This window comes from Globicephala melas, chromosome X, assembly GCF_963455315.2.
Source record: "Globicephala melas chromosome X, mGloMel1.2, whole genome shotgun sequence".
NCBI lineage: Eukaryota > Metazoa > Chordata > Mammalia > Artiodactyla > Delphinidae > Globicephala > Globicephala melas.
The window spans coordinates 121819876-121843005 of NC_083335.1; the positions used below are offsets into that span (position 1 = coordinate 121819876).

Sequence of the window (23130 nt, forward strand, 5' to 3'; positions counted from 1 at the left end):
TGCAGGATGTTTTTTCCTGTTAATTTCAGCCTTATTTACTTTGTAACTCTTTATTGTAAGATAATTACAGGCTTCTTGAAAATTGCCAAAGTTTTAGTCAGGAGAGTTCTGTATACCCTCCACACCACTTTTTCCAATGTTAACATTACATCATCAAAGGACAATGATAATACCAGGAAATTATTGATAGGACACTATTAATTAAATCAGAGATCTTAGTAAGATTTCTCTAGTTTTACTGCTAGCGTTCAGTTATGGACCGGGATTCCACATTATGTTTAGGGTCTCCTGCAACCTTTGACAGTTCCTCGGTCTTTCTTCGTATTTCATGACCATGGGTGACCCCCTTTGGAAAAACAATAGTCACTTATTTTGTATCCTGCCTATGGGGTGTGTTCACAAGCTATAAAGATCTCCAAAGAAGACCTCAAGTGTTTTAACATCCAGGGACTCATCTGAGAAATGGCTGTCCAGGAAACAGGCACAAAGAAACAGCAAAAAATCAGATTCAGGGGGCTTCCCTGGTGGCGCAGTGGTTGAGAGTCCGCCTGCCAATGCAGGGGACACAGGTTCGTGCCCCGGTCCGGGAAGATCCCACATGCCGCGGAGCGGCTGGGCCCGTGAGCCATGGCCGCTGAGCCTGCGCGTCCGGAGGAATATAAGATTTGACCCAACTACAAGAAGTGGTCAGGAGAAGGGCAGATACTAATGGAGATACTAACGTGTCTATGACTGGTCTGGACAAATTCTGCCAAGAAAACCATTTCCAAACAGTTCACAGGGATGAGACTCTGCTCCGATGCACTTTTCTGTTCCTTCACATCTCCTTCTGTGCTTTGTTCCCACAGTCAAGGGTGGTCGATGATGACACTTGGAGCCCAACAGAAGATGGGCTCAGCCTCGCCAAAGACAGAAGAAATAGTTCTTTAAAAAGCCTTGTGTGGGAACTTCCCTGGAAGTCCAGTGGTTAAGACTCCACGCTTCCATTGCAGGGGGCACAGGTTCGATCCCTGGTCGGGGAACTAAGATCATGCCACACGCCACGGCCAGAAAAATAAAATTATAATAAAATAAAATAAAATGAGCTATACTAGGGTCGGGGTTTAAAAAAATAATGTGTATTTAAAAATAAAGTAAAAAAATAAAAAGCCTTGTGTGTGTGTGTGTGTCTGTGTGTGTGTATGTTTGTAAGAAACATGGCTCCAAAGATGTAGGGCAAAATTCACTGTGTGTTCATCATAAGCATGTATGATATGAAGAACTTACTCTTCACTTGACCTTGCTTTATCTTCAGATGTTAATATTGGGTTGGCCAAAAAATTTGTTCAGGTTTTTCTGTAAGCTATGAAAAACCCAAACGAATTTTTGGGCCAACCCAATACTTGACCCATAAAGAACTTATCAGGCAGAGGTGCAACTCTTTTCCCCTTCTCTCCTATACACACCTGAGATTATGTGGACAATAAGAGAAATTTCAATACATAAAATAAAATCTTTGGGACTTCCCTGGTGGCGCAGTGGTTGAGAGTCCGCCTGCCGATGCAGGGGACACGGGTTCGGGCCCCGGTCCGGGAGGATCCCACATGGCGCGGAGCAGCTGGGCCCGTAAGCCATGGCCACTGAGCCTGCGCGTCCGGAGCTTGTGCTCCGCAACGGGAGAGGCCACAACAGTGAGAGGCCCGCGTACCACAAAAAAAAAAATAATAATAAAATAAAATAAAATAAAATCTTTCTTCTTCTCCTCCTACTTGGAAAAGAAATTCTTTATATCTTAAGGAAAGCCCTTATGTTCAAATGATTAATAATAGTTTAGTTGCCCAATGCTCATTTTTTCCCATCTAAGATAGCCTTTTAGCCCAGAACATTTAAAACATTCACACCTGAAACACTAATACCTCATCCATTTAAAGGGAAAGACACAACCTTTGGGAGAATATTATAATCTTCCAAGTGTTTGTATGGAGACGAAAACTCTGTGTCTATGAAATTGCCCATCATTTACAGAAATATGATTGAAAATATTGGTCTAGAAATGGAATTAAAGAGCACGCAGTTTTGTGGAGTGGGATGATGGAAAATATAAGAATACTGAGGTAGAAACGAGCTTTGCCACTTCAGCTATAAGCACTGAAATATCACTTGTACTCTAGTAATACTGGGTTGGCCAAAAAGTTCGTCTGGGTTTCTGTAAAAGGTTACAGAAAAACCCGAATGAACTTTTTGGCCAACCCTATGAGATGTATTACAAAAAGCAATTTAGGTGGAAGATAGCTGGAAAATGAAGGAATCAAACATTCCCAGCTTCCTGTGGAATATATGCCAGAGGCGTAACCACTGAGTAGAACTTTCAAAGACATATTTCAGTCTACAAACCTGAACCTGTCCAATTTTATAATCTTCGGTGAATATTTTCATATCCCTGAGATCTGTTGAGCTTTGGAAGGGTTGATTATTTTTTCCATCCCATCACAGCTTTGGGGGAAAATACTGTTACTTTAGAGTTGATACCTTATTTATCTGGCACTGAGAAAGAAGTACTTACATGTATTACGATGCTTTGAAATGATTCATTAGAACTGTTACAGAAAAATGGAGTGCCTGGGTTCCAGCCATGAAGCAGACAGATTACCATTGTGCCATTTAAGTAATACTTTATAAACCCATTTGTCACCCAGAAGAGGTGTCACATGTAATCTGATTCGTTGGAGGTAATGGATTAGGTGAAATGTACTTACATTTTCAGTAACACGCGCGAAATAACTAACTTAACCCATTGGAAAACCGCATTTTTATCTCTTAAATCTTATTACACTCCCCGGGGCCAACAGAAGAATAGGTATTTGTAGTTCAACTGACATCAGCAGGGGCTAACGTCACGATTAGCTCCCACAAATTTTAGTCAAACCAGCCCCGTTTAGGCAGTTTGCTTGACATAAGAAGACTTGTATGGCCATATCCACAGTATATAGTTATCCACATAGGCACATGTGGCCTTGTGTCAAGGAAGCATTTCCTTACTTGAGACAGATATTATAACTAGGAAAGCATCTACGTGAAAGGCTCTGAAGGTCTGATTAACCAACAGTTCTTAACAATCTTGAATGGGCAAAGCAACATGCAGTGGACAGTTGCCATATTGTGGCCTAAGATCTACCACTTCTGGAGGCTGGGGAGACCAAGATCAGGGAGTTACCATGGTTACGCTCTAGGGTCTGATAAGCCCCTCTTCCTGCTTCATTTAGTGCATCCTCACAACAGGGAAAGGAAGCCAGCTGTCTCCTCTGATGTCTCCTGTTGGAAGGCAGCTAATCCCTTCATGACGGCTCCACCCTCATGACCTCACTACCTCCTAAAGGTCCAATCTCCAAAACCTATCACATTGGGGATCAGGGTTTCAACGGATGAATCTGGGGGGGGGGCACACAACATTCAGTCCATAGCAGCATCTAAATGTCCTTTGTGGGGAACTGTCTTGCTCCCATTGCATGTAAACTGAGTGCAAAGGTAGATCGAGTTGGGACTTCCCTGGTGGTCCAGTGGTAGAGAATCTGCCTTCCAATGCAGGGGACAGGGGTTCGATCCCTGGTCAGGGAACTAAGATCCCACATGCCACGGGGCAACTAAGCCCACATGCCACAGCTACTGAGCCCGCGCACCTCAAAGAGAGAGCCCGCGTGTCACAAACTACAGAGCTCATGCACCCTGGAACCTGTGTGCCACAGCTAGAGAGAGATAACCCACATGCCACAACTAGAGAGAGATAACCCGCATGCCACAACTAGAGAGAGATAACCCGCATGCCACAACTAGAGAGAAACCCAAGCAGACCGCACGTCAGCACAAGAGGATCCCGCATGCCTCAACAAAGATCCCGTGTGCTGCAGCTAAGACCCGATGTAGCCAAAAAAAAAAAAAAAAAAGAAAATAAATAAATAAATATTTGTAAAAGACCTATTTAAACAAAAAACAAAAGGCTGATCAAGTTGACCATCTCCCTTTTAGGAAACCAAATGGGACAGATGTACCCTCTTCCTGAGAGGTGGGCATCTGACCTAAGCCCCTCCAGTCAGGGCATCACCTCTTGAGCACATGGCGAGGATGAGATGGACGGTCGAAGCACAGTCACTGCAGACCAGTCTGCTGGAGGGAAGGCTTCCAGAGACCTCTAGAGACCTCTTGGTTACCCCTGATCCCCAGTGTTGAGCTCCAACCTCACATGGATCTCATGAACCTTCTTGATGATCTTTCTACCAAATTGCAGAATGAGCTTCATTCTCTTTCAGCCAAAACCCGAAGTGATGCAGACATGTCCAGTTGGAAAAGATAAAAACCTGGAACACTTGCATAGAACTCCTCTCACGGATATAAATTTCATTCATAAAGCATGACTGGAAAGGCAAACTTTACACGGAATTAAGTCTCTCTCATTTTAAAAAATTGATCACGTTCAACAGAACACTGGATGAAACGCTAACTCGTGTCACTTTTAAAAAGGTAAACTTTTATGTTGATTCCATGTAAATTTCAACGTGAAGATGGCTGTTGGCTGATTTGGATTAAAATTCACAATTGTGGCGTTGCCTCTGGCGGGTAAACATGAATGCCGGTTTTGGCCATCTGATGGAGGGCAGCTTCTTGGTTTTTTTTTTTTTTTATAAGCAGGTTCTTATATTTTTTTTAATTTTTATTTATTTATATTTATTTTTGGCTGTGTTGGGTCTTCGTTTCTGTGCGAGGGCTTTCTCTAGTTGCGGCAAGCGGGGGCCCCTCTTCATCGCGGTGCGCGGGCCTCTCACTGTCGCGGCCTCTTTTGTTGCAGAGCACAGGCTCCAGACGCGCAGGCTCAGTAGTTGTGGCTCTCGGGCCTAGTCGCTCCGCGGCACGTGGGATCCTCCCAGACCAGGGCTCGAACCCATGTCCCCTGCGTTGGCAGGTGGACTCTCAACCACTGCGCCGCCAGGGAAGCCCTAGCTTCTTGTTTTGATTGCAACCGAGGGTTAAAACCATGTCAGAAGATGGTACTCGTGGAATAGAATCAGAATCTCATGGTTCCCTTTGCCAGGTGACAACAGTATGTGTCAAATAACAACAGGGTTCTCCAGTGAACCTTTACTTGAGGCTGTCATTCCTACTTAGTTTCCTGTATCTCCAATCTTAACCCTTCCCCGTGTTCTCCAAAATAAATAAATAAATAAACTAGTCAGAGAAATATTTACAAAGAGAAATCTGATCATGACCATGACTTTGACATCTTCCCATATCTTTTAGGATGAGCTCTGAAGCCCATACCATGACTTTGAGAATACAGTCCCTGCTACCGCCAAGCCTCCCCTCCTGGCGCCTCTCCCTCCCGTGGTCTCTGCCCACTTCACCCCCGCCAGCCACGCGGCATTTATTTCTGTGCCTCTCACATCATGGGGCTCCTGCCACGTGGCTCCTCTAGGCTGAAGTACCCTCAACCTCACCCCATGCCTCCCAATCTCACTCCCACCTCCAACACCCACATTTGCAAATTTCCACTCATTCTTCCTGCCTCAGCATAGCCTGTCTTTTCCCATTTTCCTGCCACGTCACTGAACACCCTGCCGTTTCAGTTTCCCTACTTCTCTTCTGAACTGTAGAGCTCACTTGGCTGTATCCTGTAGTGGAAAGTAACAGGGGTCTCTCGTTCACCGTTATATTCCTAAGACCTAGTGTCACTCCCAGCTCCGAGCGGGTGCCAAGAAACGTATTTGTTAATGGCCTATGACTCGGCCATAAAGAAGAAGGAAATGCTGCCGTTTGCAGCAACATGGATGGACCTAGAGATTGTCATACTAAGTAAAGTCAGTCAGGCAGAGAAAGACACATATCATTTGACATTGCTTATATGTGGAATCTAAAATATGATACAAATGAACTTATCTATGAAACAGAAATAGAGTCACAGATGTAGAAAACAAACTTATAGTTACCAGGGGCTGAGGTGGGGAGGGATACATTGGGAGACTGGAATTGACATATACACACTACTACGTATAAAATAGATAACCAATAAGGACCTACTGTACAGCACAGGGAACTCTACTCAATACTCCGTCATGGCCTGTATGGGAAAAGAATCTGAAAAAGAGTGGGTATATGTGCATGCATAACTGATTCACTTTGCTGTACACCTGAAACTCACACAACGTCGTAAATCAACTCTACTCCAATAAAAATTTTAAAAAAGAACTGTTTGTTGTCAGCATCCTGTGGCAGGAACAGCAAACCCTGATCCCCTGATGAGCTGACAGATGGCGGGACCACCGCTATGGCCTCCGTCCATATCCTCAACCCTAACCGACTTCTGAGAGCACCACCTCTGTCACACTTGGGGACGGAGGTCCGCCTGTTTACCAGGTATTGGAGGGTAGTTACTCAAGCAAGATGGGCTCTTTGTCATCCTCGTAGAAACGTTATCATTACCCTGCCTTAAACTAGTGAGCACCCCCCGTCACCGCACTGTACACGAATCCTACCACAGAGCTGTGAAAATGAAAAGGCTACCTCTATGTAAGTCAGCCTAGCACAGGACCCTGAGAACGTACACACACGTAGCTGTAACAGGAGAGAGCTATCGAGGCCCGTGGCACACGAGAGGAGCTCTCTCAGTCACTGAGAGATGGATCAATGTTCTACAGGGACGCTGCTACCTTGAAATGTTCCGTGATTACATTCTGGGAAGCATGCTCCTTTCTGCACAGTTTTGCTACGAAAACATTTAAAATCTCTGCTTAAAAAATGGGGCCAGACTGACATGTTTTATGTGAAATAATTAGGAGAATTTGAGAAGTGGTAATTTTGGTAATTACCAAATAGTGTGATTCTTTCCCAATAAAGCATATGTCAAATTACATTAAAAAAAAATCACTAGGTTGTTCTCCCTTTAAAAGATTTTACATATGCAGAATACAAGTTTAAATATGCTAATGCTTTCTCCCAGTATTGTATTTAAGTAATTGTTTTTAAAAACAAATGAGGGCTTCCCTGGTGGCGCAGTGGTTGAGAGTCCGCCTGCCGATGCAGGGGACACGGGTTCGTGCCCCGGTCTGGGAAGATCGCACATGCCGCGGAGCGGCTGGGCCCGTGAGCCATGGCCGCTGAGCCTGCGCGTCCGGAGCCTGTGCTCCGCAATGGGAGAGGCCACAACAGTGAGAGGCCCACGTACTGCAAAAACAAAACAAAACAAAACAAAACAAAAAACCACAAATGATCTTGACTGCTTCTCAGTTTCACTTCTTCCTGTGAAATTTCAAGCTCTGCAAGTTTCTTCTGCTCTCTCCCCAGTGATTGTTTCAGACAAAAATCACATTTTTTTTTGCAAAGAAGTAGCATGGGAGAGGGTATGGGAAGTGATGCCGGGGAGTTTTGCTCTCGTATGAAAGAAAAGATTTCTGTGCATCTGATTCCTGTAGGTAACATTTTCCATTATAGGTCTTCTAGAAAGAGGACTATTTGTTCTGGTAAGTCATCCTCATTCATCCCTGTGAACTCTGTAAGCATTTATCAGCCTTCTCATGCTTATTCATATGTTGTTGGTAGCACGCTATTCTTTCAATACAAAAAATACCAATACGGAGCTGATGTCACAAAGCATACGGTTTCATGTTCTGTTTTGTTTATCCTTCTGAGTGACAGGGATCATTACTGATTTGGGCCAATATAAATAAATGCACTCCACAGCCGTGGACAAATGAAGAGAAACTGGCTGAGGCAGGGGGGAGAATTTAGGCTTTCTTCATAAATGATCCCAAGTGTCTACCTGAGCTAACTGGGAATGAGCTTCCCAGGGTAATCGAAACAATGAAAGAAACGATAAAAGTTACTCTCCTGCTATTCCAGAATGGGAATGTCCGCTGGCTCAGAGTCACAGAAACAAGAAAAGGTGGAAATAGTCTCTGTTTGTGTGAAATACAGACCATAGTCTCCACACACCTAGCTCTCAGAGAACAGCAGAGGGCTGAAGAGTTTTCGCTGAATAAACACTCCATGTCAAGGGACTGCAGTAGCCTCGTCAAAGGCTTGCTGTACACAAGTCAACGTTGGGGCTCAAAATTATGACACTGATATTAAGACAAAGAAACGCTTATATTTATAAATCACTTGAGTGATAAAGTGGTACTTCACAGGAGAAGTAGCATGCCTACTGCTAAGGACTGAATTGTGTCTCCCCAAGTCCGTATGTTGAAGCCCTAACCCCCAATGTGATGGTATTTGGAGGTGGAGTCTTTGGGGAGTAATTAGGTTTAGATGAGGTCATGAGGGTGGAGACCCAGGATGGGAAGAGTAAAGAAGAAGGAGGAGGGGCAGGAGAAGGGTGAGGAAGCGGGGAGGAGAGAGAAGAGGAGGAGGGGGAGAAGGGGAAGGAGAAGGAGAAGAAGGGGAAGGGGAAGGGGAGGGGGAGGCGAAGGGAAGGGGAAGGGAAGGGGAAGGGGAAGGGAAGGGGAAGAAGAAGGGGAAGGGGAAGGGAAGGGGAAGGGGAAGGGAAGGGGAAGGGGAAGAAGAAGGGGAAGGGGAAGGGAAGGGGAAGGGGAAGGGGAAGGAGAAGAGGAAGGAGGAGAAGAAGAATTCTTTCTGCACCATGTGAGGACACAGCAAGAAGGTGGTCATGTGTGAGCAGGAGGAAGGTCCTCACCAGAACTCAACCGTGCTGGTACCCTGATCTCAGGCTTCCAGCCTCCAGAACTGTGAGCAATAAATGTTTGTTGTGAAGCCGCCCAGTCTGTGGTGTTTTGTTATGGCAGCCCACGCTGACTGAGACAAAATAATCCCACAGTGAATTGAACACACCCACCCTCAGGTGCCCTCAGCTCTATAAATGCAGGGGTATCGGTGTTCCAGGGAGCCAGACCATATCCTGAGTTCAGCGCCCAGGTTAACTGTCTTAATAGATCCATAAACATACTGACGGTAAGGGGTGGGAGTGATCAGGGGTACTAGTCACCTAATTATGCAGAAGAAGAAACTGGAAGCCAGAGTGGTTGAGTGACATGGGTACCATCACACAACTAGTTAATGGCAGAGATTCAAACAGGACCCGCCCTCCTGACTCCCAGCCAGTATGGTTTCAACTATACTCCAGCGCATTAGTCCTGGGCTTTCCCTCTGTAGATGATGCTGTAGAGAAGGTTTCAATAATTCCACTCCCCCTGTATATGAGCAGCAGCCTATGGGGCCTTCCCAGTACAGACCACTCCATCCCCTGCCTCTTGTTTGTAGAAAAACTTCCGCCTCCTAGGCCTTCCCCAAGTTCCAAGAACAAATTTAATCATAGAAGTGAGAAATGAAGAAATAAAGGAAAATGGTCAAGCAAAATAAATTAATAATAGTTTAGTCATTAAAGAAAGCCAAGGACTCCATTCCTCCAAGGACTATAGATCATATTCCGAGCCACGTCCTTTGAGCTGTTTTGCAGATACTGAAACCTCCACCAGGGAAGAAGTCAACTGCATGCTGCCCACCAGCACGGAGACCCCAGACCGGCTGGAGCCGGAAGGCTGAGGATGCCAACTCCCGATGACCTCACCACCAACCAATCAGAACAGTGTCCACCAGCTCGTCACACAGCCCACAGCCCCACTCCCTCACCCTGTCTTTTAAGCCCTTTCCCTGAAATCCATCGGAGACTTTGGACCTTTTGAGCATGGGCTGCTTGCTCCCCTTGCTTGGCCCCTGCAACGAACACTGCATTTTCCTTCACCACAACGTGCCGTCAGGAGACTGGCTTTGCTGTGCCTGGGTGAGTGGCGCCAAGTTTGGTTCAGTAACAACCTTACAAATAATTCAATATGTACATATGTGTATGCACGCAGGACTCTGTGGATATAAGCACATCCGTAGAAGTATGCACATGTGAAAGGCATGAATAGGCCCGTTTGATAATAAATTGCCAGGAGGTAATGTTAAAAAAACAGTCAATCCTGAAATAAGAGGAAGGTCACATCTGGATGCCTAGATCCACTGGACTCTTGTCCCTTTCGGTGTTTTCTACCGCTAAATGGATCATCAGAAACAGAGAAACTTGACAGAACGCGTATGACAGATTTAACTCCTTCTGTCGTCAGTCTCCCTTTTGAGTTTTGGGAGACCAGACTCAGCGAACGACCCGAGAGTGCTGAATACATACGCTGTGCCGTGTTCTTTAAAGCTCTCACCGCACCTAAAGCTCACGACAGCCGCACAAAGGACATACCAACCACGTTCTGTAAAAGTTAGCAGACTAATAGGTCCCTCCCTCACGGGGGCATAGAGCCCAGTAGTTTGAATTCAACTCCTTTTAATCTTCACAAGACTGACTGCCCCTAAAGCCAGAAAGTGCAGGATTTATCCCTGTGTCTCCTGAAATCACTGGTAAGCTAAACCCTCTATGCCTTGGATTGAGAAATTAAGAGACTCTTTCTATTCTTTGCTGCTTAAAAGAATGCTCTCCAAAATCGTTTCCAATATATGGGGGGCAACACGGTATGGCGGGTAAGACTCTGGGCTGTGACCTTGGCCCCGTTTGCAGCACCCACCCATCACCCCTCCCTGCTAGGTCTCTCCATGCGGGAACCTGCTCACACTGTTTCATGTCTTTGTCGTCTTTGGTCTCAGCTCCTGGGGCAGAGCTGTCCAGGGATCCATCTGCCTGCTCTTGACTTTCTTTGTGAGGAAGGACTTTCTCGCATGTTGAGTCAGCTCTTTAGAAGGTAGGTCCAGGTGCTTCTGTCCTACTCAGAAAGCCCAAGGGGACAGTTTCTCCCCTCCCTCCTCTTCCAAGTCAGGGGACAGGTGCCTGACCTGAGCTACACCCATCCAGACACCCTCCCCAGGAGGCATTTTCTCATCCTGGCCTCATCTTCCCATCCTACCCCGAAACAAGGATTCCTACCCATAAAACACTCATGGGGTGTATGTGAGGACACCTCCCGGGAGATATAATCTTACGTATGATCTCAGGGTGGAACGAAACGTTCTTTCTACTGAGTTTTCAAAGGCACTGTCATTCTTTTTCGAAAGGATGAAGGCGTTCAAAGGTCTGAGAGTTCAGGCAATTGTTGGGCATCACCCCTCGGCAGAGGGTTTCATGAGCTGGCACCATGAAGGTACATAGGCCGGCAGGAGAGAACAGAAGAAAGAGACCCGACGCAGGTTTGGCCGGAGGCTGCTTCAAGGGCCCCCTGTCTGAGACACGCTGGCTCTTAATAGCTGGGGAGTAACGTGGTGACCAGGACAGAAATCAAAGTCAAGGTGGTTCCATGGGGGACAGAGGTCAAAATGTCCATTGAGCAAAGAGACTGGGGAAAAAAGGCCAATATTCTGCGGTGGCACCTAGAGCAACAAGCAAATGATACCCAGGAAAAATGGGGGAGATGGATTATCACGCATTTTGTTTAAAACCCACTCTTAATAAGGCAGGCAGTGAATCCAGTGAAGATCTGAGCATTCATGTCGTGTCAGGAAGGGCGCCCAGCCAACTGGTAAGACTCTGAAGCAGACGCCCTCCGTGTTCAAACCCTAACCACTCAGTTCACCAGAGGGGGGACCAGCTGTGCCTTCGTGGAGAGCCTTGCAAAGGTTTCCGAAATCTGGGTACGTGACAGGGAGCACGAGACTCCATGGAGCACCCTCATATAGTTTCCTTTTTGAAGATAAAGGATGTGGTTCATCTAGAGAGAGACAAAGCGAGAAACAGAGATCAGTAAACAGAAAGGGAGACACAGAAACAGAAAAAGACAGAGAGAGACAGACAGACAGGCAGAACCTGCACACATGGGAGGTCCAGAAGACGTTTCAGGCATCAGGCACCATCTCCCATGCTTCATATTTCCACATAGGTCATGTTTTGTCTCAGAATTAAACCGTCAAGCTCTGTGCAAAGCATTTTTTTTCCCCATGAGAATTCAAACCATAAGTTTCCAACATGCGTTTCCGCTCCTCCAGCCATGTCATCAAGCAGCCCATCTAACTGGTTACATCGATTGCAAACCAGCGGTGGAAAAAAACGGCCATGGGGGTCTCCAGAGGAGTTCTGGACTGAAGGAGTGCATCCTAACTCCCATGGCCCTTGTCTAGACCAAGAGCCAGAAAACATTTTTAGTTTCTTAAGGAACCTCCATACTGTTTTCCATAGTGGCTGTAACACTGTAAAGCAACTATACTCTAATAAAAATTAAAAAAAAAAAAAAAAAAAGCATCAGAAACCACATTGCCAGGTGATCGCGATAGAGCTTTTGTAACCCGGCAGTAAATCAACTCCGTGTGTTCGGGCCGGTACAGACGGGGCTGCCAGCTTCACACGGGAGTCCCTCTGCACGGGACTATCTCTGCCAGAAGGGTAGGGCTGCGCGCTACACCGGGGGCTGGTGTGGTCTGCACACTCAGGGGAGTGGACACCCTAGGCACGACCCTCACTGCCTGAGGGTATTCAGGGTAGCTTCCTCTCCCCTGAGCAGGGTGGCTCTCAGGTAGCTACTACCAGTCTCCCAGGGAATCTGCAGTTCCACTGAGACCCAGTGGCCCACTGGGGTAGCCCTCGTGAACGCACTTATTGGTGTGGGAGGTTGAAGCCTAAGATGTACCCCGAGATCCCTTTCTGCTGGTGTAGAGTGGGCTCCTCTTGAGAATGCGTGGGACCTGTGAATATGGTGAATGTCACTCTCTCTCTCTTTTTTTTAAATAACCTATTATTATTATTAGTTTTAAGTTGTGGTACAAAACACGCATAACGTAAGTTGGACCACCTTAACCATTTTTCAGTGTGCGTTTCAGTGGCGTTAAGTATATTCACATCGCTGTGCTATCATCGCCACTGTCCCTCTCCAGAAGCTTTCTATTTCCCGAAACTGAAAATCCATACCCATTAAACACTAATACCACGTTCCCCCTGCACACAGCCCTGGCAACCACCATGCCACTTTCTGTGTCTATGAATGTGATCCTCTGCGTACTGCACTGAGGTCGAATCACACAATGTTTGTCTTTGTGTGTCTGGCTTATTTTACTGAGCATGATATCCTCCAGGTTCACCCATGCTGTAGCCTGTGTCAGGATGTCCTTCTCAGGGTTGAATTTTATAAATACTGCGTTTTGCTTAGCCACTCTTCTGTCAACGGACACCTGGATTGCTTCCACCGTGTGGCTACTGTGGACAAACATTATTTTTATAATACTGTGGTTTGATTTCTACCCCCATGCAAAGGAATACCGAGGCTGAGGGGGTGGCGTAACCTGTGCACACAAGCTGAGAAGTAGGCTCCAAACCCAGGACTGTCTGCCTGCACCCACTACCCCTTTTCTCTCCATCTTTCCGTACTTTTTATTCCTACGGAAGGGTGGTGTTGTTGTTTTGCTGTTGTTTGTTTGTTTCAGCGTGAGGATCAACAATGTGAATGTCACCCTGTGGGCTAGGTTCCTCACTGGTTGACTTTTGAGTCCATCAACTACCCTGGGTGGGCCTGACCTAATCAGAAGAAAGGTAGAGTCAAAAAGATAGGATCCTACAGGCCTGGAAGAAAGGAAATAGCCGTGATGAGAAACGACCAGGGGCTCACATGGCAGGGACTGCAGGAGCTGAGAGTGGTCCCTGGGCCACCCTGAGCAAGTTTTTGTTTTTTGTTTTTAACCTTGGTTTGTACCATTAATATTCACACTTTGCAGAAACTTGTTGCCCTGAATGGTAGGGAACTTCTCAGGCTCCTAGATGTCTCCACTTTATGTCTATATTGTTATGGGCAGTGTGACTCTGAATGTCCCATAGGAGAGGTCGTAATCCCCCTCCCCGCTTTCCTGCCGTGATCACTGACTCACCCCGGAGGAATCTGGCGTGGCAAAGGCTCCTACTTAGAATCACGGTCTCCCCAGTCAGCGCACTCTGCACTAAGCTTCAGCGGGTCCCCGGCATGGACAAGTGTCCATAAAAAGAACCTCGATAACCTCAGATCCTAAGAGCGTTGATGGACCTTTGTAAAAACCACGGTGCCTGTCCAGGGTGGGCGGCACGGCAGGACCTAGATTTTCTCTTTTCTCAAAGTAATCACATACCTTGAGGTGCAAGGTGTGAAGTAATTAAACTTGGTTTTGTCGCAACATGGTTCCGTGACAAAAAATAAATAAAAAAAAAAAGCAAGAGGGTAGTGTGAAAAACAAGCCTATTTTCAGCTCTGTGTTGCTAATCATCTGCTCTCACCCCGGGGGCCTGCATGGGATCATCTGATTTCTTTCCCAAGCAAAGAAAACAAATGAGAAGCAGTTCAAGCCTCCTGGTTGGCCAGCCCCTCATTCTATTTCCGCGTCTTTGTGCCAATGGCTGAAGGATTTCAAGGGCCTCTGGCAGCACCCCAGTGATGGGGGGTAAGGGCCATATTTGGGATTTTCAAGGAAAATCAAGTTCAACAGAAAGGAAACAGCCTCTGTGGCTCTTGCAATCCTTTAGTTTGGAAGGCAGCCTATCGCCAGGACCCGGGAAAGAAGTGTTGATGTCATCAGGATGCCAGCATTGGGGTCTGTGTGTGCTTCCTGTGGCCACCACCTGGACGTCTGTAAACACGGGAAGTGCATCCTCTCCCGGCTCTGGAGGCCAGAAGTGCAAAGTCAAGGTGTCCGGAGGCCTGCACTCCCTGTGAGCCTCCAGGGGAGGGTCCTTCCTGGTTTGTGGTGGCTGCTACAATCCTTGGTGCTGACTAGCTTGTGGCCACCTCACCTCAATCTCTGCCTCTGTCTTTGCTTGTTCTTTTCCGTGAATACTTCTGTCCAAACCTCCCTTTCCTTCCTCTCATAAGGACACCAGTCACTGAACTGAGGGCACGAGGATGATTTCCAACCAAGACCCTTAACGAATGACACCTGCAAAGACCCTCTTTCCAACTGAGGTCCCATTCTGAGATTCCCAGGGACGTAAATTTGGGAGAGGACCCTCTGCAATCCACTACATGATGTCCCTCTCTGTCTCTCTGTCACCTTTCTGTGGCTCTCACCTTGTCCTGACCCCCAAGGAGCTGAGAGGTCGTCTCTGGCAGGAGGAATGAAGAAGTGCGCTATTCCCAGCACAGCGTGTTATTTATAGAGTGACACTGCCCGGGGATCACACGCCTGCCCCGAGAGCCCTGGGATCACACGTCAGCCTCAGACATCAGGACAAAAGTTAAAACCCGCAGCAATGGGTTGGGGAACTGGCATCACCACGGCCAGGCTGGTCCTTCTCTGATTAACGAGGCCAACGGCGAAATACCAGGTCCCGCGTCCCCGTAACCGGGTAATGTTCTCCCACGAAAACGTATCAGCTCTGTCAGAAGCTTTGCCCCAGTTCCTTCTCTTCTCATTTGTGTTTTTTACCTTCAGGTTGGAAGGATACTTAGCAGTCCCCCTTCCCTGCTGAGTTCCTTTCTGGGAGCTGGGTCCCGGGAATCCGCAGCGCCTGTCCATCAAAGGGACGCAGATACAAAAGGTCTGCTCGGGGGCTGCCAGCCAAACCCAGGGGGGCCGTTCCGGTGCTGAGTGAACATTCAGGCTGGATTATCTCCGCTTTGGGGGACGCTGGTAGACACCAAAGGAATGTGTCTAGGACGTCACGAGATCTCGCGGCTGGTGAGCAGAAAGCCGTGGTGCTGGCAGCGACATGCCAGCCACAGCACAAAAGCAAAGAGAGACCTAGGGTATATTTTGGCCGAGGGCGAGAAACCAAGGGTGATCTCTGCGGAGCCGGGGCTGACACAACTGCTGGTTTCATCTTCAGCGGGTATTGATTCAAGCCCACTGAATGACACTCAGGCATGCACGGGGGTATCACGGTGATGGAGGGAAGTGTGAGAACCGTGGGGCATTTTCCTGCCTTTCTGGTAACAGATACCTAAGAAAACCTGATAATCACAGTGACTGTGGTAAAGCTGTGTGCCTATGTAGTGATTTTCTTTATGGGACCCTGCCCTTGCCTCAGAGGGAAGGCATCCTCTTATTTCTCCTCACTTGGGCCTCCATCTTCAGAAGCCCATTCCTCCAAAGGCCTACCGGTGCTCTTGTCCTCCCAGGCTGCCTGAAGATCAGCGGTCATCATGAACGACACAGTAACTATCCAGGACCAGGAAGTTCATGACCGACCGACTACTTCAGCGCAAACAAACGGGCATCAATGTCCTTCACCCTGGGAAGGCAACAGGCCCTAAGACAGAAATTTGGGGGAAAAAAACTAGCCGAAATGCATATACAAGAGCACACCAGATGGCACCTTTGTATTTGGATTTACAACCCATTTTGATGGTGGCAAGACAACTGGCTTTGACATGGTTTACGATGCCTTGGATTACCTGGAGAAGAACGAGCCCAAACCCAGGCTGCAAGACACGGCCTGCATGAGAAGAAAAAGATGTCCAGAAAACAGCGAAAGGAACTCAAGAACAGAATGAAGAAAGTCTGGGGGACTGCAAAGGCCAGTGTTGGTGCTGGCAACAAGAGGAGTAAAGATTCTGCCGTGACTGTATCGGTGGAGATGTGAGCAGCCTTTTATGAGAGGATTAATAAACTAAGATCTTTTATATGCCCCCCCCAAAAAAAAAAGGTCTACCTGTAATCAAGTTGGACGGCTTTTGTGGCCTTGAAAGTGCTGACTTGACTTAAACGTGCAAACTCTGATCTCCCCACTCAGATCCGAACAGATGTGTGGTTAGATCACAGGATCATCATGTTCTATTCCCTCATTCTTCCTGCATCCACCCATTCAGTATTTCCTGAGCACACGCTACTAAGAAGTTGAACATTTATGGAGGGTCAAGCAAGTGTAGGCAATGAGCTAGGAGCTGGGAGGACAGAGTGCAGTAAGATACATGGTTACAAGAGAGAAGGCATCCCGCAAGGTGCAGGCGTTGGGCAAGTAAAGCAGGGTGGCCTGAGAAAGGCTGGGAGGACAGAGGAAAAAACCTAGAGACTGTGACTTTAGACCCAAACGATAACTGAGAGGAGAAGAAGCGAAGGACATTCTGGGTGGAGGCGTCAGCATGCCAACGGCCTTGAGACATGTATTAGTCAGGAAAAGCTAGGTTGTGCTGCTAAAAAAAAAGAATCCATAAAATATCAGGGCAAATTGCTACAAAGCTCCATTTCTTTATATATATATATATATATATATATATATCTTTATTGGAGTATAATTGCTTTGCAATGTTGTGTTAGTTTCTGCTGTACCACAAAGTGCATCAGCTATATGTATACATATACCCCCATATCCACTCCCTCTTGAGCCTCCCTCCCTCCCTCCCTATCCCACCCCTTAGGTCGTCCCAAAGCAGAGCTCCGTTTCTTACATCACAGTCTGATGGGAGTCATGCGGTCTCCCTGTGCCCTGGAGCTACGTTATCTGGAACACGTGGCCTCCAGAAACACCTTGCACGGAAGAGAGAGAAGGAGGACGTGTACTGGCTACTTGCCATCTGCACCTGGACATGACATGTGTGGCTCTGCTCACAGCTCAGCAGGCAAAACTAGTCCCCTGGTGCTACCTCCTTACACGGTGGTCTAGGAAATACAGCTGAGCACATGACATTTGGTGAGCTGACTGTCTAGGCTACGTGCTATGAATGACTTGTACCTCACCAAATTCATACGGGACTGTATAGCGCTGTCATGTGACTGTATTTGTTAGTTTGTTTTTCACGTTGTTCACAGCTATACTGCAAGTTTGGAATTCATATTTTCAAGCAGCCGTACAAAAGTATTCATGAAGAATGCATAATCTCTGAAAATTGTGAAAACATCCCTGCTACCAATACATTTCCAAATACAAAACTGACTACCATATTGTTACTTCTGTGTAGCAGGAGAAGTTCATGCTCAAAACAGATAAAAGTCTTTAGGTGTGAATGGTATGAATGACAGTCTTCTTTCTTTTTAATTTCTTAGTCGTTTGGGATCCTTAAGCATGCAAGCCTCAAAGAGGAGGGTCCACGAAGGAACAAGGGTTGTCTTACGGCAGCCAGTACAAGTATGGAACGCTTCACGAATTTTGCAAATTTGCGAGTCATCCTCGCACGGGGGCCGTGCTCAGCTTCTCTGTATCGTTGCAATTTTAGTATATGTGCTGCTGAGGTGAGCACACTCATGTGGCTGTATCTGGACATGGGGTTTTGCGGGAGGTAATTAAAGTTAAATGAAGTCATGGTTTGATGGGATCAATGTCTCCCAGAGTTCTCTCCTTCTCTCCCTCCACTGTGTGAGGACACAGTGAGAAGGTGGCCCTCTACAAGGCAGGAAGAGGGTCCTCACCAGGAACCAAGTCATCTGGCACGTTGATCTTGGACTTCCAACCTGCAGAGCGGTGGGAAAATCACCTTCTATTGTTGAAGCCGCACAACCTATGGTGTTTTGTTATGGCGCCCGAGCTGACCAGTTATCTCTCACACCAGGCAGGAAGAGGCTGGCTACTTTGGGAGCTGAGAGCCAGACTGAAGGCCTGGGGGCCAAGGGAGTGAGAGAGAGTATTCCATCAAATGAAGCTGGAACAGGAGTGGAAGCCCATGTCATGCAGTGTCACATGGCCATTGTGACAAGTGCTTCAAGCGTAACAGGAAGAGAGCAGAGGGGTGGCTTTTGCGGGTTTCAGAATCTCTCCCATAAGCCAGAGTGGATCTAGGGACCGTCTTCCTGAGGATGAGCAAGGTGGTTTAGGTGGGGGTCATGGTCATAGAGGGAGGTGGGTGGGTTGAACAGCTTTCAGGAGATGGAGGAATGGTACCAAGAGATCGACTCTACGCTGCTGTCGAGCAAGAGAGAGTGAAGGAAGTACCCCACCTTCCTAGCCAGAGCCCTTGTGGCGGTGCCCTTGACCGACATGGGGACCAGGGGTGCGGGACAAGTCTGCTACTGGACACCAGTCTAAGGGAGGGAGGGTTTCCAGTCAGAGAATCCACAACGCACACCACTGCGGGTCTCTCACTGTCACTCTGCCAAAACTTGTTGCTGAACAAATGGATGAAAGCAAACAGGGACGTTAATAAAGCACACACCTTCCCCATGGGTTGTGTTCCTGGTGAGGGTGAGAAGCAAGGAGAGAAGTGCATTTGTAAATTAATTGATGAGGAAATTCCCGTACGGTGCAGTGCTTAGGACTTGGTGCTTTCACTGCAGGGGCCCAGGGTTTGATCCCTGGTTGGGGAACTAAGATCCCGCAAGCCATGCGGCATGGCCAAAAAAAAAAAAAAAAAAAAAATTCAAACCATAAATTAATGATGATTTCAAGGATTTAGTCGTTAGTAGCATGTTGTTGCGTCTTCGTCTCATTTCTTCTTCTGTGGTTGACTTCTAGTTTCATGCCGTTCTGTCACGGATTTAGTCTTTGCACAGACATGTAAGTAACCTCTTACGTGCCGGCCAGGCACTGTGTGAGGCTCCAGGGCTTTCAAAAAAAAAAAAAAAGTCAAATAATATGCCCTCCTTCCCCTGAGTAACTTCATAGTCTAGAAGTGGAAAGGGACAAATAAATAACAAATCATAACGTGGTGTAATGACAACTAGCGTGGTGTGGTCAGGATGCTGGGAAAGAGCTGCGAAGGGGCAGCTAAATAATTAGGGTTCGGTAAGGTTTAGTGAAGACAGACAATATCGAAGGGAGTTTTGTTGAAAGAGGAGGAGTTGGATAAAGAATGTGGGAAGGGTGGTCCCGACAGAAGAAAGGGCAGAAGCAAAGACAGAGAAGTGTGTGGGCTTCCCTGGTGGCACAGTGGTTGAGAGTCCGCCTGCTGATGCAGGGGACATGGGTTCGTGCCCCAGTCCGGGAAGATCCCACATGCCGCGGGGCGGCTGGGCCCGTGAGCCATGGCCGCTGAGCCTGCGCGTCCGGAGCCTGTGCTCCGCGACGGGAGAGGCCACAGCAGTGACAGGCGCGCGTACCGCAAAAAAAAAAAAAAAAAAAAGACAGAGAAGTGTGAGCCAGCAAAACTCGGCAGAGGCTCATGGGTGAGGCTTTAGGTAGGGCTGGAAGCTGCCAACCTTCAGCGTGCAGATGAAGAGTTAGGACGTAGAAGGCCAAGGGCATCACTTGGGAGAACTTCCCTCAGCAGAGTGATGCAAGTTAGAGTGATGAGAGTGACTGGAATGTTAGAGAAACACACTGAAAGCCAGATGGAACGTACACTGGAGAAAGACGACCAGTGAGGAAGCTACAGTGGCAATCCAGGTGGGAGGAGCTGAGACTGTGGATGAAGCCCAGGGCTGTAGACATAAAAGCAGAGAGAAGAGAGCAGACTTGAGGGACATTAAAGATAAGCACAATCTAGGATTAATACCGGGCTTGGGAAGTGTGGCAAGTGAGATAAAAATGTCCAAGTCCTAATTTCTGGAACCTGTGAATATGTCACTTTTACATGGTAAAAGGGGCTTTGAAGATGGGATCAGGGCAAAGACCCTGAGATGAGGAGATGGTCCTGGATTATCCAGGTGCCCCGAAGTCATCCCAGGGGTCTTCAGGATTGAAAAAATGAGGCAGGAGCGTCAGAATCGGGGAGAGATGCAGAGGGTATGGTGTTGGCTTTGCAGGAGGAGAAGGGGGCCGTGAGGTGAGGGATGAGGGCATCCTCTAGAAACTGCAAAAGGTAACTGCTGGATCCTTCCCTTGGCCCTTCCTTAGGGAAGCAGTGCCAGGGACAACGACAAACTGTCTTTGACACACGTGGAGTTGGACGGGGACATGCGTGGTGGGCAGCTGGATATTGGTCCAGAGTCCTGAAGCCGGATCTGGGCTGAGGAGAGAGATGGGAGCCGGGCTGAAGCTCAGGCTGTTTGAGCCTGCCTCTGAATGCCTGCGTGACTGTCCGCTGGCTGCAGAAAACCAAAAATAGCTGCATCTGTGCGAGGCTACTGATCAACCGGGTGTGGGCGCCCTTCTCACGCTGGCTGCCACGGACGCCATGTTGTTGAGGGTTCGGAGGAAAACAGAAGAAGTGAGAACGTTTGGGGAAGCATCAGTATGTACGTGCCGACCAGTGGTTGCTTCAAGTATTTGAATCCAACAGTCATTCTTTTTCCACCCAGACAAAATTTTCCTAGCCTCCTATAAACGCGTCGTCAAGTCCTTTGCCTCCTGAACACCAGGAGAAGTCCCTGTACGTTAGGGACGGTGGCCGCAGAGGAAGACAGGCAGAAGCGGAATCAACAGAGCAGTGGGTGCAGAGGGAACAGAGCAGAGCTACGGGAAGGAGGTGGAGAAGGAGAAGAGGCCCACCTCGGCATTGCTCTATGGTCGCAACATCAACAGGTGTGTTACCTTCTCCAATTTCAGGTTTGTGCTACATGGATGACTTGAGGTTTGCTGGATACTGGACTCCTGCAGGCACCCTAGTGCGCCCCTGTGTTTATTCATTTCCAGGTAGATCCTAGCGCAGGGGTGGAGGGGGGCACATGCACACGCACACTTGTTCACCCCCCATGCCATCTACACGTGCAACACGACTTTGTATATTCTCAGAGTCCTTTCAACTTGGGCAGCCACTCACGCTTGCAGTAGCTGCAGTCACCAGGAAGCCCTACTGTCCAACAGCCAACTCAATCTGATCATTCAGGCTCCTTGCCTCAGCCTTCTACACCTATGACTTTACAGGCCCTGAAACAAAAGACAATCTGTAGGTTCTAACATGGTCTATATGTCCTCATCCAAAAAAAAAAAAAAAGATGAGGGCAGAGTGGGAAGGGCGGGCTGTGCTTCTCTCTAGCAGGGCTCCTGAACTCTGGCACGAGTCCGAACGCAGCCTGCCGCTGTTTTTGTAAATAAAGTTGTATTGGCATAAAACCAAGCCCAGTTGTTTCTGTGCTGCCTGTGGCTGCTTCCATCCTGCAATGGTAGATCTGAGAAATTATGAAGAGGCTCTGCAGCCCTCAAAGCCTAAAATATTCACTAACCGGCCCTTTACAGACACTGTCTGCTGATGGCCCCTATAGGGAATCGAGTCTTGGAGAGCAAAGAGGGTAGCCAGTTTCTTCCTCTGTGATATGCTTTCGATACGGCTGTCTAGTATTTGCACGATTGTTATGATATTGATTACATAACCAAAGAATAGAGAACAAACTTCAAGGCATCCACAGGTGCTGAGTGGAAAGAAACAAAAAGGCCAAGCTAAGAGCAATGAAAAGAGGCAGAAAGAATGAGTTCTACCCTAAAGAAGAATAAAACACTGAGAAAAAATATTCACTTCCACAAGATAAATCTCTTCCCTACCTATGAAACGTCTGCCTGGACAGCTAGATAGAAGCTTCTGCTTATGTTCAGGTATGCCCAATGTGCTCAGAAGCTATGTCAGGATTCTGACTCCAATTTCCTTCTCCAGCATTTTTCTCTGTGATGTGAAACTAATTAAGTCTGATGTCTTTGCAGTTCTTGAAAAAGATTATTGTTTTAACCATATCTAATAACACCTTACGGGCACTGAAAACAAAAATATATCCTCGCCTGAAAACATCGATATATATTCGACTACAATGTGGGTATTAACTCTTTGTGTATACAGCAGCAACTTAAAAATGATTTCACTTCCTCTAAAATTTGATTATGTATTTGAACCCAGCCCACTCCAGCCTTGCTATGAAAATGGTGTGCTATGGTGCACACACGTCTTTCTGGGGCATACACAGCATGAGAAAATGTCTGTATGGATGCTGGGTCAGACCTACAAATTTGGGTGATTTAATATGCCTGTAATTAGTTAAGATCTAGTGAATACACTTTCGCAGTGGTTTCTAACTGATGTCCACGTTTGAGTGTATGTTATGTCAGTCCTGAGAGGTGGATGGCAGCTCAGAAACTTCGATAATATCTTTTTTTTTTTTCCTATTCTTTAGTTCCTGCTTTGTGCATGACAATACCCTTTAAGAATACAAAACAGTACAGCAGCTCTTCTTCAGTGCCAGACCTTAACAACAATAATCTTCAGCAAGGAATTCAGGGAGAATTACCCTTTCAACATTTTACAAGGTCATGGAGTTACCAGTCACGTCCATTTTTCTTCATTTGTCGTGAACGTTCTAACTGTTGTATATTACCAGGCCGTCCCCATTTCCCTATTAAAATGCATATCAGGATATTGAATATTCAAGAATTATGGGGTAAATTTTTTTTCTATTTCTGGAAAATGGACCATTGGGATTCGTTATTCA

General features: G+C 47.2%; 1 long non-coding RNA gene, 1 other non-coding gene and 1 pseudogene across 3 annotated transcripts in view; 1 reads left to right on the top strand and 2 right to left on the bottom strand.

Annotated features, from left to right (window-relative positions):
- The window catches only part of LOC115842397 (uncharacterized), a 490939-nt gene that overhangs the window by 185021 nt on the left and 282788 nt on the right, over positions 1-23130 (bottom strand). The gene's annotated exons all lie outside the window — the stretch shown is intronic.
- LOC115842396 (small ribosomal subunit protein eS24 pseudogene) lies at positions 16050-16489 on the top strand (annotated as a pseudogene).
- LOC115842429 (U6 spliceosomal RNA) lies at positions 17977-18083 on the bottom strand. The gene has a single exon (XR_004035280.1). It is a non-coding gene; the product is annotated as a U6 spliceosomal RNA (small nuclear RNA).